Here is a 16,954-nt window from a genome sequence, read left to right as displayed (position 1 = left end):
CTTTTGAGAAGTTTGCATAAGTTGTAGTTGTCACGGTGGGTAGATGCCGAATAAATGCTTTCCCAACTAATGTTTTTTTTTTTTTTTTCGCTAGCCAAATTGATCTAGATTAGTGAACAAAGATTAGTGGTTACATATCAAAATTCCAAAAAAACTCCTATAAATGCATCATAATATCAATCCATAAGTATAAAGGGTGCAATAACACCATCCTTAGTATGAATAAATAATGAAATCAAGTTTTACCGCCAATGTTAAAAGAGGAAAACTTTTTCCTTTTTTTTGTCTTTTTTTTGTTATTCACTTAAAGACATCTATTTATTACTAAAGACTAATACAAAATCCTATAATAACAAAATATATATATACACCCCTAAAAAAACATGGAATGCTTTCCAAATTTTATATTTCCAACATTAGTATTCCCCTTTAAGCTAGATCATATATATCAGTTAGCTTCAACCTAGTAGAAAACAATAAGAAAAATGAAGAGCCAAATCTTTTGTTAGAATATCCTGACTTTTCCTCTGAATTGGAGATATGAGAGGCAACAATCTTCTAAAAAGCACATCTCAAATTGAACATGAACCTATTTGATTAAGAGGCAACAATCTTCTAAAAAGCACATCTCAAATTAAACATGAACCTATTTGATTACTTTATGGACAACAAAGTTGTTGGTATTGTATATTGTAGAACGATTGTCACAGAAGGGATCCTTCGTGCGATTGAGAATAAGTTGAGTGCTCGGGCTTGAGATTGCAAAGGCTTGGGTGATTCAACGCAGCGGCGAAGGGAGAAGGAGGCGCGGAGTCGCGGTGTTGGGCAGGCGAGATGGCGAGATGGCTGGCGGAACGCAGGGTAGAAACGACGTGGGGATCAAATTAGAATAAAAGCATGGCGAAAGCTGGGGCCGCAGGGTCGATCCGAACACGAGCGAACAAACTTTTGTTCATGTGCGGCTTGTTTACATTTTGAGCTTAAAAATTTGTTCGTGTTTGACTCGTTAGACTTAACGAACGAGTAGAACACGAGCTGCTTAGCAAGTCGAACACGAGCTGTTCGCGAACAACGAGCCAAATTGACAGACCTAGATTTTGCATTTATCGGGCTTACCAACATAATATGATAAATTATATTCATAATCTAAAATCTATAAAAATCAGTAGAAATTACATCTTTATACCATTTTGCAAACATCATCAGCTGCTGCTTCTAGATACACGTATAGGATTGAATTAGTGAATTTAGCATAAGAGAATGTTGTCCTTTAATGTTCTCTCGGAGTTCTTTAAACAGATACAGCAGTAGCAGCAGACTGTTCGGTTTCTTCTGCTTGCAAGCTTTTATAATAGTTGACCAAAACTTGCCATCCGCCTGGGCACATAAATCCATCAGGAGGAAACTCTCCATTCCTGGCATATTCCCGCATCTGAAGTCACAATGCATCAGAAGAACTATAATATTCCATAAGTTTTCATTTGTATATTTTGAAATTTTCAATAAGATTGATGGTTTATCTGCAAATATTATCATCATTTGAGAGACCAACATTGGTACCAGTGATGAATAGGAAATCTTTAGCTCTGGAAGGATCAAAAAATGCCATCTTCTTTACCGCAGTGTCATATGCTGCAACCTCCAGTTAAGGACCAAGCCATATATGGTTTATAGGGGAAATAGTCCAACCTCGAAGTTGAGAGACAAATAATAGATGTTCACGGTTTCGGGCCGCGCTGCTCGAAAAAAGCGGCCCAAAACGGACCCTAAGTCTAACTATGGTGATCTCTCATAAATTTTCCAAGGTAAAAGACCACCAATTTTTTTAAAAATTTGTAATTTTCTTTCAAATTAGTGATTAATAAAAAAATAATTATTAAATAATAGTTAAAAAAATACAAAATCAAATGAAAATAAATTGACATCTTTTTACTTTCATGGCGATTCTAATGCCAATTTCCACATATCGAAGATAAATATGAAATCATTAACATAAATTAAATCTCCGAGCATTATGAATTACGAAAACTCTACACGTAGATGAACTTTTTTCCAGGATAAGACTATTAAGGAAACTAAGAGACTTCATAACAAATGAAATGTAAGTAAAAAATAAGAGAAAATAAAATTGCAATTTATAATCTCATATATTCATACTAAGAAATTTACGTATGAAGAAATTTGCAGATGAATGTCGTAAACTGAAGTTTGATTCTAACTGAAGCTACAGAATAACAATAACGATGGAAAGTCGGAATCTTAGATTTCTAAAGAGCATCCGCTCTAACAATACAGAATGCCATACACCCTCTTGCATCTTCTGGATAGAGGATATTATTTCCTATTCTTGTTGATTCAAATTTTCTCGTAGAACTATGAAAAAGAAAAATGAAGAATCAACTCATTAATCTACTTTATACATGTTTGCATTAATCTCCGACAGCCATACGCCAGGAAATAAGTCCTACAACAATGAACATAAATTCAAAATTAGAGATCAAAATTAATCCAAATACAATCGAAATTGCCACTGCCATAATCAAGAATGAGAATTATCTGCTCAAAATATGAAATTTTTTCTTACATCGAGTTGCCTCTGGATGGCCTTGGATCTCTTTTTGGGTCTTCGACTGGGCTTCGTCCCCTTGAACACCAAAAAGTCCTCCTCGATCTCCGCTCGAGATAACGAAATAGAAAACTTCTTCCGCCGACCATTTTCGCCGACCGCCGATCTTCGCATAACTGATTTACCCAATGGCGGAATAGAAGGTGATGAGCAATGGTACTTGTTCCTTTCGTTCTCCAATGGAGCTTGACATGCAGCTCTTCTTTTCCTCACATTCCATGGACAAGCCACCGATGCATGAGACGACATGGGAAGAGTAGTAATAGGAGAATAAGAAGCTTTTCTCTCTCCTTGGGGCTCTATTTGGGTATCCGGATTTGTCGATCGAGCTCCCGAACCACCGCCCTTCAAGATTGGGTTCGCACGACCTAGAAACCCTTGACCGCTCCAGTTCATCGCCGGGAAAAAAAAGTCGTGAAAACGTGACGGTCTCGCAAGGGAGCGTTTGGGTCTTATCTCCCCGTCGCTGGCTAGCTCTAACCGGCGCCCGTCTGTCACTCCATGGCTTGCGGAAGACACCATTTGAGAACCGATTCCGCTGCAATCTGAAAATTCTTTAAGAGCTTCGTTGGACGAGCACGATAGGGTGGGAGAGAAGCTCTGAGCAGAGGAAGAAGAAGAACAGGGAAAGGTAAGAAGTGCCAGGCGGAAATACTCGACGTTCATGTGGGGTTCAATCGTGGAAGGGGACAATTACATACAAACCACCCGAAATTTGTTATTTAAAAATTAAGCCAGTTTGTTAGAAAAATTAGCGGTGACGGAAAGGTGGATTAAACGGTTAGAGAACGTGGCGGCGCGGAGAATCTCATCAATTTTAAAAAATTAACATTTTAGTGAAATCATGTAAATCATGAATGCGTAAGTTTGCTTGTTCAAAAAAATAAAATAAAATAATAGGAGTGTTAATTTCGTAAATACCATTTTATTATCCGTAAATAAATCATAATATTCTACAATACACCTGTATATTATAAGCATTCCATTTACAATACACGTGTACCAAATGAAAATTAAAAAGGGCATTAACCCAAAAAAATAAATGATACGTTTACCCTTTGAAATCAAATATGCCATTTAAATGAAAGTAATGGTATATTTATAAAATCCAAAACTTATACTTTTAACATTTTGCTTCCAAATCTTAAGTAAAACAGAGAATCAACCCTTTAAATTTTAGTAATTCGACCTATTAAATAAGTGAACTTAAGTATATAAAGCAAACACTAACTTGGGTTTGCAAAATTACATAAAATAGTGGATTTATAATTATCCAAAAATAAGAAAAAATTACTCCTTATAAATTTATGAAAAAAATCTAATAATTACAAGTCATGCGGCAAATGACTAAATCGGCATTTAAAATTGTTTGTGCTAACATTATAGGCTCGACTATGGTAGGTTAGTCATGTTACGTCACATTTAAACATCAAATCCTTAAAAATCATTTTCAAACTAGGGGCAACCTTCATCTTATAGAGGGCTTCCTTTTCAATTAGATTAGGAAGCTGATCTCTTGAAGATTTAATACATGGGCTAATTTATAAAATTTTGTGGAAAATGCTCTGCTAGGGGACAAAAAATTCGAAAGCAAGAACATGCAAGTTGGCAAACATCATTCTTTGAGTGTAGTCTGTATTTCCAAGAAAAATGCATGTTTCATTTTGACCTTTTTAGGGAAAGTGACAGAAAAGTTCTCCAACTAATCACTGAAAGATGAGCTTATGAGGCAAGTCTCAATAGGAAACTAGTATTAGATACATTCATCATTGGAAAGACTCAAAAAGAGCAAACAATTTATAAGCTCCACTCAAAAATCATAGATTGCTACAAGACTCATAAGGTATTGTTGACCTCAATTTTTATCAACGCATCCTTCACTTCAAATATTTAAAATAAAATAAAAATATTACACATAAAATGGAAATCAAATATTGTTACCCTCAATCAGATCCTCAAGTTGGACCGAAATGCAGCTTGATAAGGGAATATTCTAAAATTATCTTTTTTGTGCTTCAAAATTTTCATTTTTTATGGAAATCATTATAGTGATTGTAATTCTTATTATGAGCTACATTTGGTTCATTATTAATATATGGATGGCATGAAATAAGTTTTGATGACTATCAAACTCTTTTTTACATGTTGAGTTTTCATGCATGAAAATTCACCCCATGTAAATATTTTTCAATGAAGTGTCTTTTTACAAAATGAACTCTATAAATGTGTTTGGGTCATTGAAAGCTCTCAAATGAGGCCCTCTGTGCCCAAATCAGACATCATTTTGATGCACATCTAGCCTACAATAATTTTGATGATAGTTTGGATAATAATTACAACTTTTCCCTCAAAATGTCAAAATTTTTCAGAATCAAATAAATGAAAGACATGGAACAAACACATTATCACCTTCTACAAATGTCATATCAGGAGATTGAAAAAAAATAAAGATTAATACTAATTAGTATAAAAGCTATAACAAGTCAATAGAAAAAAATACAATATATGGTACAATATTCTTATCATCATCAGAAAGTCTACATCTTCATGTTTTGATCATTAAAAGCTAACATCCTCGCCTGAAAAGCCTTCAAATTCTCCTCATTTTGTTCAAGTAACTATCCTTCTTGTGCTTGCCAAGGATGTGATTGATCTTTATAATCATGTTCTTCCATGCTTATGAATAAGTGTTGGTTCATCTTCAAAAGGCATCAACATTGCCTTCTCGGGATTCTAGAAATTATGTCAATTTTCAATAAGATAAAATTCCCCAGATCATGACATCTCATAGTGCGAGAGAGCCCCTCTAAAAAAGCACAATAATAACTTGAAAAATCTCTTCTAAAAAGTACAATAATAATGCAAAAAATTTCCTCCTAAATGCATAATAGCATCACAAAACATTTTCTCTACATAGTGCACCAGCACAGTAAAGAATATCCTCCAGAAAACACGTCAACAAAGTCAAAAAACTTCTTATAAAAATGATAGTAGCTCATAAATTCTACTTCAGAAAGCACAATAGTAGCGTGGGAAATCTAATTCAAAAAGTGAAACAATAACTCGAAAGGGAGCTTAGTTGATTTTAGAAATAAGTTTGGAAACTCTAATTAGCAGACCGGGGGTGGTTTTGTTCATCGCACAAATGGGCATGGAGACTCTGAGCTAGTCGACAACAATGTCAAGTGGGACCTCTAATAATAGCACAAACATGCAGGGAGACTCTAAGGCGGTTAGCAACTACACCATATGGGAGCTTCATTGATTGCACAAACAGTCAGGAAGACTCTGAGGTGGACAACTGCAACACCAAAAAAAGCTCCATTTATCGTACACACAAGTTGAGAGACTACCTTTTTCCTCTAAAAGCTTCATTGATTGCACAAATAGCTTGAAATAGGTTGGGCATCTCCACAATTTTCCTCCCCATATTGACCTATTCATAGGCTCAGTATGGCCAAAAAATTAAAAAAAAAAAAAAACCACAAAACTGTCCAACAAAGGAAGAATCCAGGTATACACCGATTACATTGCATCGAGCGTCCATTCCTACCCAATAATCAGATCACATTTTCATGCAAATCAAGGTGAAATTTTGCAAAAAAAAAAATTAGAAAACCCACAATCTTTCTCAAATGGCTAAACTACACTTTTATTATATGATTCCCTCACTCGCATCTGTCAGATCTGATATCAAGATTTGCTGACGTGGTCAGCCGCTGACAAAAATTTGTCGCCCGATCGACAGGCTTCTTGACAACAAATGCTCAGCTTCGATCGAGGTCACCGGATTCACGTGATCCAAATCAAACGAATGCACGACCCATTCTCATCGGCTTTGTAGCTTATTCTTTGGCAAGTTGTTGATTCGTTGAACAGATTTCTCCAAGACCTACTTCACCATGCCTTGAGCCACGCGGTCTGACTTGCTTTCATACTCAGTTGAACCGACTCACACATCTAACCTTGCTTGTCGAGTCGTGTCTCTGGTCTGACTCGTCGGCAAAAATACCAACAAATATGTGGAGGGGAAAATTTGAACCCCAACCCCATAAAAGAAATACGAACTCCCACTAACTGAGTTTAGCATCTTTTCTATATATATATATATATATATATGCACACACGCACAGACACATAATAAAATAAAATTAAAAGAGAAGACCAGAAGAAAAACAAAATCCAAATTTCTAGCATTTTTGGAAGATGAAATCAACCTTGCCCAAAAATAGAGGGGCAATGGATATGCTATCAAAAAATTTTATCATCGAACACAAAACTTGAGGCATGATATGAATCTCTTCACACTTCTTTTTAGAAAGGAACATTCAAACTTCAATTAAAAATCATTGTTGGCATCAATTTTTGATGTCATGAGTATAGGTTGTCCACTTCCACAATTTAAGATGGCCTACGGTTTGTTTGTAGCATTGACCACTCCAGTTTAGGTTGCCGACAATTTTACTATCTCTCCCTCGCGGGAGCTTTGATCACTGACATCGTAACAATCGCATTGCGACACACAGAGACCTAGTGTTCAATCCTCACTAAGGTACTTTTTGATCATATCTTCATATGTTATGATCATTTATTTTAGGTACTTTCATACCTCTCTCTTGCTCTCACTTGTTTGCGTGGTTCATTGTGAAATATGTCGGCACATGGATCAAACTCTAACAGCCTGGGGCAAGCTGTGAGGACATTTGCAACATTCGCAGTGGTGAGATTTCCTAACTATTAGCCAGCCCTAGAGTTAGTTCAGTCTCGGCGTGTGTGTTCGATCACCAATGCGGGGTGAATGTGTTGGCCGACGTTTGTTTGCACGCCCACACCGCCTATGTGATGGATCGTTGATTTCATAGAGCTATCCATAGGTTAGGAATCTCTTGTGTTGGTCATTCCTATTTGGACCTGAGTAATTACCCCTCTGATCCTTACGCCTTAATCCAGGGGGTCGGAATCCCAATTTATACGGCTTTGGGTCTCCCAACTTTCCTTGGAGAGGTTGGCTGAGTTCGATCTTAGAGGATATAAAAAAGCTTTATAGATAGTCCATCCTACAAGATCATGGGTGTTTGTAGAGAGGGAAAAAACTATATAGCTAGTCTGCCTTATAAATAGTGGAGAGTTTCCTCTATGAGAAATTGGAGAGAGAATCTCTCCATATTGCCACGCCAAAGTCGGAGACGGTTATGCAGCAAATCCAAGTTTTGAACCTCAGATGCCTACATGAGGTCGTTAGGGTGAGCTTGATGTGTCGTCAAACGTGTTGGGTTTCATTGCATGTGCATGGTCCATCTTGTTGTACTTTTGCATATGATCATTGGGAAGGTGCTTTAATGCCCACTTTTCCTTTTCCTTTTGAGGGGGTACCATGATACCTGGTTGAAATTTTATTTCATTGCTCAAATCTAGTCGAACTAGCTATTCATTCATATTTCTCATCGATTCACTCAACTTGACATAATATCGAGTCATTACTAAAAAATTGAAATGAAAATTTTTAAAAACTTATATTATTTAGGAGCATATGTCTGTTAAGGCTGCTCGATCTTCGAGATCTAACCATAAGTCCCAACCCAGTATTCTAAATAATAATCACCTATTACTCTTTATTAACATGTGACGGTAGTCAAGAATTTGGAGCGTTGGAAATGTTAGTTTCCAGTCCTTTCCAAGAGGATTGCATGTCTAAGAGAGTCAGGCTAGGTTTCAATTCTTGGTGAGAGTGTGACCTATAAGCCCCACCTTCTACATTAGTTTCTATTCTCTATCTTAATGGCAGAACTAATCTTAGTTTAGATTCTCAGGTGAAACTACCGAACATGACATAAAACAAATTCCTCTTAGGCTCTTCAATAGCTTGTTCTATCGAGTATAAGTCCTAAAATTTTAAAATGTTATACAACTCAACCAAAAATTCAATTTCACTATTTAAAGAATAAAACCCAAGCATAGGAGAGACTCAAGTGATCACTTGATCTCTCAGTATTCGGTGCTCCCTACTCCTCATTTGTTAACTTTCGGTAAAAACTGTTCCAGCTCGAGTCAATCCCATTTGAAACTCAAAAGAACAATCTTGAAATATATCATTGTGATCTATAAAAATAAACAACCACTATTTTAATCGAGAGTTATGCATTTTTAAGATTTAAATAACTAGAGTTGTAAATAAGCCGAGCCTGAGCGAGCTCAGCCTCATCTCCTGTTTGGCTCGTGTTCAAAATTGGCTCATAAATTGTGTTCATGTTCAGCTCAAATAGCATATTCCTGTTCATGTTTGGCTCGTGTTCGGCTTGAAATTGATGTTACTTGAGGCAACAATGTTATTTGTGTGATTTTGGCGGTAATAACAATATAATAACACCACAATAACACAACAACATCACTCAAAATAACACCTCAAATAACTCCTGAAATAACATCGCAATAACACTACAAATAATATCATAATAATACCACAATCACACCGTAAAAACACCATTGCCACAAATTTGTGGTGTTATTTGAGGTGTTATTACGGTGTTATTTGAGGCAACCCACAATATTTATGTGTTTTCTGCGCGGTGTTATTTGAGAGTATTTGATGTGTTATTGTAGTGTTATTATGATGTTATTGAGGTGTTATTATAGCTGAAAAAAAGCAAATAACACCGTTGCCACAAATAGCATGTTGCTTTTCGAAGCATCGGGCTTGTTTGGGCCGGGCCAGGGGAAAAAAATTGGGTGGTATGTATGTAAATGCCCATAATGAAAATATATTTCTTATGTGATATAAGAATTGAGTGGAATGTATGTAAATATATTTTTATTTTTTTTTATTTCTTTTCGAGCCAATTCGAGCCCAACATAAGCAAACAAATATTTGTTCATGTTCAGCTCATTTATATTTTGAGCTTAAAAATTTGGTCGTGTTATGCTCGTTAAGCTTAACAAATGAGTCAGACAATAGCTACTTAACGAGCCGAACACAAGCTCTTTGTTAACAACAAGCCAAGTTGGCAGTCCTATAAGTAACTAGTGAAGCATGCCTCCCTGGGATACCAGACCCCAAAATTAAAATAAATTATATTTTTCTAGAATGGGGGAAAGGCTTATGGAACAAAACCTCACAGATTAGTGAACAATTACTTCGAGATCAAATTCATTGAAGGGTATTACTTTCGTCACTTTGGGCGAAATACTATTCCTTTATATCGAAGTATGTTTGGTTCTTTATATGTCCTTTTAACATGTTTAATTTTCTTAAATTTTTGCACTTATTTTTTAATGAAATTGCATTTTAAAGAAAGATATTTTTAAGTTTTTATTGCAGGTATAACAGGTAGGACAATTGGAGCGAAATCGGAGCAAAACAGAGATTGAGCAAATGGGACTGCCAGCAGGCTGATGCCTAGCCGCCACTTTCTGGGCTCAAAGGTGCTGTCGCATAGCTCCTTGGCGTCGCAGACGACGCCTAGGTGTCAGATGTCTCTCAACAAATAGAGACATCTGCAGTGGTTATGTATGAATATGGAAGTTAAGAAGTGGGGGAAGCAACTCAAACAAAGGTGGATCATTTGGGGAGTCTAGGAGAAAGCATAAGGGAATTTGAGAGAGCAAAAAAGAAGAGTTTAGAGTCAGGTTTTACATTTTTTCTGCATTTCCTTAGTGAGATTTGAGAGAAAATTTTAAGGGAATAATGTTAGCAGTGCAAGGAATATTTGGAAATCACTTGGTGAGGAGTTTTCATTTCTTCTCTCAGGGATAAGTGTTTCATTCTACATTGTCTTGTATTAGTTGTGAACTGATTTTGTATGAATTTGCTTTATTATAAGATGATGAATTGTAGTGTTTTCTTCATGCACTGTGACTAGATCCTTTATACATTTCCCTTGCGATGAATTAGTAATATGACTACGATATTTGGTTGCATTTAGAATAAGTTTTTAATCATTAAAATGATGGCTTTACTTTTTACTTCATTTATTTATCATTCTAGTCAAGTGGTATGTTAAAATTTGTTGTAAATCCATAAAGACTCGAGAGAGTTATGACTCGACTAGTGTGTGAAGGAAAAGTGGTCCATAGGGCAATGCAAATAGATGAGAAAATAGGCTTTGATTAACACTAACTAAGACTAAACCAAACTCAAATTGAGGTTTCTATGGTGACAGACAGAAATACTCAAATTGGGGTTTCTAGGGTGACAGAAGAAACTCTAACTAACATTAAACCAAACCTCTTTATGCACTCGAAGAGGGTAAAGAAGAGGATTGTTCATATTTGTCACCTACAACAATCCCTATTTTAAATGTTTCACTCCTATGCACATTACTTATTTATTGCAAGGGAAGGGTATTTTTCATGTATTGTTCTTTCTCGACTTCATTAGTTTAGTAGAATTAAACTTAGAAGTAAACCGATAGGTTTAGTTAAAATTTAGAAGAATTTACAAGCACCACTTGGATCAACTTTACTTCCAGAGCTAAAAATTTTCTTAAAGGTAAATCATACCCTTCTCTGTAGGATCGATAATCCGGACTCAATAATCCAATATTACTTGAACGATACTTACACTTGCATGAAACACCTAGAGCGTAGTGCTAGATTGTTGTAAAACTAAATTATTAAAATTATAATACCTATTCAGGATTTCAAATATTTCATCCAAAAGTACTACGTTAGACCGAACGTCGATCAGTCCCCCTGATACAAATAACCAAACTTAATGACACATTAATCAGAGCTAGTTTAAATAGCCCTAAATCAAGCAATTACTTCAAATTAAAATTTTTGAAACTTTAAATGAAATGTGAAATAATCTTTGAATATTGCATGCTTATAATCAAACCAAATGTCACGATAAGCGGTATTCAATGAGTCAATGATTACTCCATCATAGAGCCCTTAAAGTATGTATATTTTGAATGAAAACTTCATGATAAAAGACAACTAAAAGTAAATAACACCAGTTGTCAAATAGAATGTTTTAAGATTTTGACAAACATAACTAGAAATCACAATATTAATTATGAATGAACTTTTATTTATCATAAGAAGGGGATCTAAAGTTCTATCCCATAATTGATGATGTTGACTACAAAAATAACTAGAAATCACAATATTAATTATGAATCAACTTTATATATATATAAAGTTGATTATTCTACTAGGTTAAACTTTATAATGTTTTCTTTTTATATTTTACGGGTAAAAAATTAGTGTCACGAGCCTGATATCTTTTGATCAAAATAGAGATGTAAAATCTTTCAATATTCCCGTAAACTTTATAGCATAAAATAATAATACATTTGAACATTATTGTTTAATTTTACAAATTTCTATTAAAATATTTTGATATTATTGTAATATAGTATTAATTTTAAACTAATTTTATATAATTATAAGTCTGGTTTTTTAAATTTGAATTACCTTCTGCTTGAACAAAATCGCCACTGATATAACAGCCCCCAGCCGATAAACGGCCGCCTAATGTGGGATGCTTAACAAGTTGAAGAGAGATAACTACACAATCAAGAAGAGCGGGGGAAGACAGAGACAGAGACCGAGCCACACTTGCATGCAGAGAAAGCAGGTGACTCGGCTGGCGGATGCCAAAATATAAAATTGGTATTTTTCACCTGGGCTCACAGCCCCAAAATTCTCAGTGCTTCCTCATTCTCTAACTTTTCCTCGTTTCCCCTCCTCTAATCAGCCATTTCGGTCAGCTTTAGCTTCCCAACAATGGTAATCTCCGATAAGAAAGTTCCTGCATCGCGGCCAGAGCCTCTCACACCTTCTTTTTCCCTCGCGCCACCATCTCGGCTGCGGCTCCATAACTTTGATATCCCGCTTCTTATGAAGTGGGGAAGGCACCAGGTCCTTCGCTGCCTAAACATTAATCGAAAGGGTGAAATTATCACTGACAACCGCAGATCTAATCTAATTGAGGCCCCTACAAATTTTCCCTATCAGATACGACTAGATGAAACTCCGGTCAGCATTAGTGATAACCCCATTTCTGATGAACGCAAGACCAAGTTCCTCGTTCAACCCTGCCATGCCGCCGTTATCACTGATAACATAAACCAATCAGAACGCGATCACCAATCGGATGATCTTCGAGGACATTTGCCTGCCGCTCCTCCTCCGGTTCCAATGCCGTTATATATTCCTCCTTCAAATTTTATGCACAGGAACTTCTCCCTGGCTCGTTGCTGCCGACCATCACACCATCTACATATAGAGTGCCACGTTACCCTAATGGCGTTAAGCTTTCTCACCTCTATTGATGCTCTTGGCACGCTGGATATCTTTCAGGTTACATTGAGAGGCTAACTCCTGCTCCTCTCATTATTCTTTCGGAATGCAAAAGGAAGGATTCGGCCGTCTGAAAGCTAGGGGTGTAAACGAGTCGAACATTTAAATTTCGAGCTCAAAAAGTGTGTTCGTGTTCTGCTCGTTTGTTTAGCGAGTCGAACACGAGCTGTTCACGAACAAAAAGTCGTTTTGACAACCCTAATCACGTAGTCATAAGTTATTCTTTGGAAAAAATATTGAAAGCTCTTTTCCCCCCATACTACGTGGCTTGGCCCGCATCAAAAACATTGGCATCATTGTTTTTTGAAAAATAAAATATATATTTAAATGCAAGGATTTATTACAACGATATTTTATAAGCATAAATATCAAATTTTGAGTGTAATATATAAATGCATAAAATTTTGTGGTATGAATGTAAATTTCTCTTAATTTATATATATATGCCATATTAATTATATTTAATAATATATTTTAATTTATTTTTTAATAATTTTTTTTTTTTTAAGATGATATAAAAATATTGATGGAAGATATAAAAAATAAAATTGTTGTCGGTTGTCGGCCGCTCACATCTCAACACAACAAAGTCCCTTGAGAAATCACGACATGCTATATAGAATCCTAACGTATATTCTAGAGCAATGAAATAACTTACGGAGCAACACACCTCGAAGACGTTATAACAACATATCTCGAAGAAGGTGTAATATTGTACCATGAAGATAGTAAGAAAATGTCTTAAAAATGATACAACGTGAAACTCTCATATAGTGTAAGAACGCACCACAAAGCAGTGTGATGACGCCCGAAGACTGGTTACAACACACCTCAAATATAGTGTAACACACATTCTATATATAGTATAGCAACACACCACAAAGATGGTATAATGAGACACCTTGAAGTTAGTGTAACAACGTGACCCAAATATGATGAGATGATGCAACGATGAGCCCCATATACAGTGTAACTGGTCCTCCTAAAGTAAGCATATGTAACACACATGACCAACTACTACCGTGATTTTCTACTATGGTCTCTATGACAAGCTGGCGCTACAACAATCATCTACAACACTCACAGTGGTTTACTGCCTCCATAACAATCGACTACGACCTTTATAGCCCGTTTCAGCTATTATTGTTGAATTATTGTTGTACATCAACGTTGTAATTTCATCATCCCTAACTTAGAAGAAGAGTGAGTTTATGCACCTACCATGTCATAATGGATTATTTCAACAAGGCTAGACTTTGTTTTTTTTTTCTCATTTCTAAAATGTTTCATGTAAAAATTGGTCAAACACGAGGACTTCAAAAACTGGTAGGATTATGCACCTACCATGTCAGCTACTTAACGAGTCAAACACGAGGTGTTCACGAATAACGAAATTGACAGCCCTAGTTTCGACGTCTAAAAGACGACTTCTTATGTGACAAGTTATTATGCATGAAAAAATATTCCTCATAAAATTTTTTTTAACAGTGTCGTTATGTAAAATGGTCTGCGAATGCAACTAGAACTTCAAAATCTTTCAAATGAGACCCATCACGCCTGAATCAGACTCTGATTTGAGACTCATTTTGCCTTCAATAGTTTGGACAAAAATTTGGATAATTTGAATGATAATTATGATTTCACCTTTGACATGAACTCAAATAAATTTCAAACTGAGCGGAGAACAATAAAATTGTTCAATTTGAAGTTCATTGAGCCCTCCTTTAAATTATTGATTTTTGTTGGATGAGACCCACACTTTGACCTCAATTTCCTCATGCAAAAATTTTAAAAATAAAATTATCAAAATTTTGGAATTGGACATACAAAGACATAAGAATTGCATGGTAGGTCTGTAAAGTTTCGAATAAGAGACAATCTCTCATGAGAAAAGTTTGCGTATGTAAGACGTACAGAGCGCTGCGTACGTCAGGAGGTTATACAGAGAGTGTTGGGGGGTTATACCCGCGTTATATCTCTTGTAACCTACAAATATATGAAAATAGAAGTGAAACTTATTTGTAGGTTACAGATATGTTACATGGGGGTATAACGTGAATATAATCCTCCAATACCCGCTGAATAACCTTGTTAAGGTACGCAGCGCTGCGTACGTCTTATGCACACAAATTTTTCCCCAATCTCAGACAACACTGAGCATTAAAGATCATGAACCGAGAGCTTATTCGTTTATCCTGATTCTTCTGACAAGGCGAGCCCGAATATAACTTCAATTAGGAAACCTTTTATAAGATTGTAATAATTAAAATCAGGGTGATTAAATATCTTTTATCTTTTCGTTTGTTTATTGCCAAAATATATTTTTTTAAATTAAAAATGTAAATTTTCTTTTAAAAAAACAAAGAAAATTCATTTAAATTCATTTTTTCAAGTTAATACTATAATATAATTTCAATTTTAATTTAATTATAATTCTTACTTTAATTAAATTAAATTATAATTTTTAGTTATAATTTTTAATGAGTTTTAAATCAATATTGAGCATCTTAATGAACTTGTTTTCAAGATTTAAATGTAATTATTCTTCATTATTTTAATTTTTTTAATTAGGTTTTAATTATGTAGTTGATAATATTATAAAGTAATTTAATTTTAATCATATTTTTTTAAAATAAATTATATTTTAATTATAATTTTTGTTGAGGTATTATTTATTAACTCACCTTTATTTAATGCTTTATAATATTAAAAATATTACTTTATATTTCTTATATATTTTAAAGTATATGATTATTAAATAATATTATAGATGAAAATATGTGTAGCGTATACATTAAAATAAATTCATAAGTCTAAAGTATATTGAGTTTAAAAATTATTGAAAACTTTTTGAGTTATAATATCTAATAAAATAATTATATTATTGAAAACAAATTAATTATAACTATTTTAAATAATATTCTAATTTTAATTTTTCATAAATATATTTAAAATCGTTTTTTATGAAAAATTAAAAGATTAAATCGTTGGTTTCAATCCCAAATCTTGATAAAAGAAATTGAGATTATTTTTAAAATTATTAATTTTGTGCTCCCATTAAATTTTTTTCTTATTTCGCCCTTCATCACAAGTCAAAGTTAAATAGGTTATGGGTAAAAAATTTTTACATTAGAGTTAGAGTCCGTTTGGGGCAGCTTATTTAGTGCGGTGACGTTTTGAAAACGCACCCGACATATTTTGGTAAACTGTGTTTTGGCAGCTTATACATTTTCAAAGCGCTGAAAATCACATTTTCACATCGCCCTTGTCTAAGTGCGGTGGCAGTTTTCTGGCACCAGTTTGGCTTTTCCAAAAAGATAAAAAATTATAATAGCCACTACACCTAGCTTATCAACAGATTATTTTTAATCAGTTTATCAGCAATTATTCAATAAGTTGCAGCTGTCCCAAACAGACCCTTAATTAATTTGCTTTCATTTAATCATTACTTTTTTTATTGCTATGTGCTATAATATATATGATTTATCATTTATGTTAATTTTTCCGTAAAAACAACGTTAAAACTTCTTTCTCTTTCGAACGTTTCACACCTATCAAAAGTTAGCTTAGATTACTTTTCAGAACTTGTCGAAATTTAAATTAACTTTACATGGGCGGATGAACTCGTTGTAATAAGCCCACAATGTGAACAGCCCACAAAGCCAAGCCCAATAAGCATTGGCCTACTCTGATTGGATCATGTGTAATCTACCCAACTTCAACAAGTTTACGTGTTGCAAACTCCAATTAAATCAAAGCTTATGACACCTTTCATGCAATCAAACCAAATCTAATTATCATGTGCGTCGTGTGCATGCGTGTATCTATATAATTGTTATCTATACATTCAGCTATCATCCCCAATTGGGTATTAGACTTCTTTTAATTTCATTTCATATTATATAAATGTAAAATTTTGCTCAAATAGTGCAGAGTGCATAAACTAAAAGGAATTTACATACATATCCGACAATTTCAAGGCATTTAAGTTTTTAAGTCTTGAATTTTAATTTTTAATATATATAT

This window comes from Phalaenopsis equestris, unplaced genomic scaffold (genome assembly GCF_001263595.1).
Source record: "Phalaenopsis equestris unplaced genomic scaffold, ASM126359v1 Scaffold000002, whole genome shotgun sequence".
Taxonomy (NCBI): Eukaryota; Viridiplantae; Streptophyta; class Magnoliopsida; order Asparagales; family Orchidaceae; genus Phalaenopsis; species Phalaenopsis equestris.
This window is presented reverse-complemented; position numbering follows the sequence as displayed.